Genomic DNA, 1,521 nt, shown 5'->3' with positions numbered 1-1,521 from the left:
GAGTTTGGTGACCAAAGCCCACATAGGGTGACTCACAACTGACAGTAAATCCTGATCTAGGGGAGTTGATGCCTCTGATATTTCTGGGTACCTGCATTCAAGTAAATATTCACATAACATAAACATAATAAAAATATTTTAAATGTTCCAGTTTTAGCTGATTTAACCTTTTTCTGAATTAGATTCTCTTGTTTGCATTTTGAAAGTAATAACTTTTCAAAACAAGATATAAGTGATAGCTTAATTGCTAAATGAATATAATTAGAAAACAATCTAAATTACCAGTATACCTAATCAAATTGTACCCAAGCTACAGAAAAATTTACATGAAATCACACCACCATAAAAAGCATATATAAATGTGAGAATAACAGAAATAAACCACCACTACCTCCACAAAACCAAACCTCTGTAAATCAATCAAACAAAGAAACAAACAGACAAACAAACCTAACCTACTTAAAATACCATTTCAGCAAAATATTTAATAGTTACAAATTGGGCTAGTTACTACCCGCATTTTTGTTTGGCATATTTTGAGCCATCTGAATAAATATGTTTTGATAACTTAGATATTTCCTTAGAAAATAAGTAAAAAAAATCTTTGAGTCCAAACAAGATATGAAAACTGTCCATGTGAGAATAATTACAAATGGGAACTTGAGGCTGGGGTCTGCATCTAAGATCCCTCACCATCTATGAAGCACTGAGTCTGCACCCCTGCCTTCAAAGCAGTAATACCACGTGTACCACTGTCTGCTTTCCAGTTTCTCTGCCTTCAAAGTAGCCATGCTGTGTACACCATTCTCTACTTTCCAGTTTGAGGGTGTTATGAGGCCATGCGCATGCTGCTGGCTGACTAAGGCCAGAGCTGGAAGGAGGAGGTGGTTACCAATGATACCCGGATGCAAGGCTTGCTCAAGCTCACCTGTCTGTATGGGCAGCTCTCCAAGTTTGAGGATGGTAACCTCACTCTGCACCAATCTAATGCACCTGGGCTGCGCCTTTTGGGCTTTATGGGAAAGATGAGAGGGAGGCTGCCCTGGTGGAGATGGTGAATGAGGGGGTGGAGGACCTTCCTGCAAATATGGCACCCTCATCTACACCAAATATGAGAATGGTAAGGATGACTGTATGAAGGCCCTGCCTGGGCACCTGAAGCCTTTTGAGACCCTGCTGTCCCAGAACCATGGAGGAAAAGCCTTCATTATGGGTGACCAGATCTCTGTTGCCGATTACAACTTGCTGGACCAGCTGCTGATCCACCAGGTCCTGGCCTCTGACTGCCTGGACAACTCCCTCCTGTTCTCTGCCTATGTGAGTCTCAGTACTTGGCTGCAGGTCAAGGCCTTTCTGTCCTCCCCCGACCATGTGAACCCTCCCTTCAATGGCAATGGCAAACAGTAGTGGACAGAGGAGATAGGAGCTCTTTGTTCCCCTTTCCGAAGTCTAATAAAGTTTGTAAGACGGAAGGAGAAGAAGAAGAAGAAGAAGAAGAAGAAGAAGAAGAAGAAGAAGAAG

General features: G+C 42.1%; 1 pseudogene; it reads left to right on the top strand.

Moving 5' to 3' along the window:
• Nucleotides 1-803: 803 nt before the first annotated feature.
• LOC129674870 (glutathione S-transferase P 2-like) lies at nt 804-1,407 on the top strand (annotated as a pseudogene).
• Nucleotides 1,408-1,521: the final 114 nt, after the last annotated feature.

The sequence above is a fragment of the Psammomys obesus genome, unplaced genomic scaffold (genome assembly GCF_907164565.1).
Source record: "Psammomys obesus unplaced genomic scaffold, mPsaObe1.curated_primary_1811, whole genome shotgun sequence".
Lineage (NCBI taxonomy): Eukaryota > Metazoa > Chordata > Mammalia > Rodentia > Muridae > Psammomys > Psammomys obesus.
The sequence above is the reverse complement of the archived record's forward strand: the minus strand, read 5'-3'. Positions and strand labels throughout refer to the sequence as shown.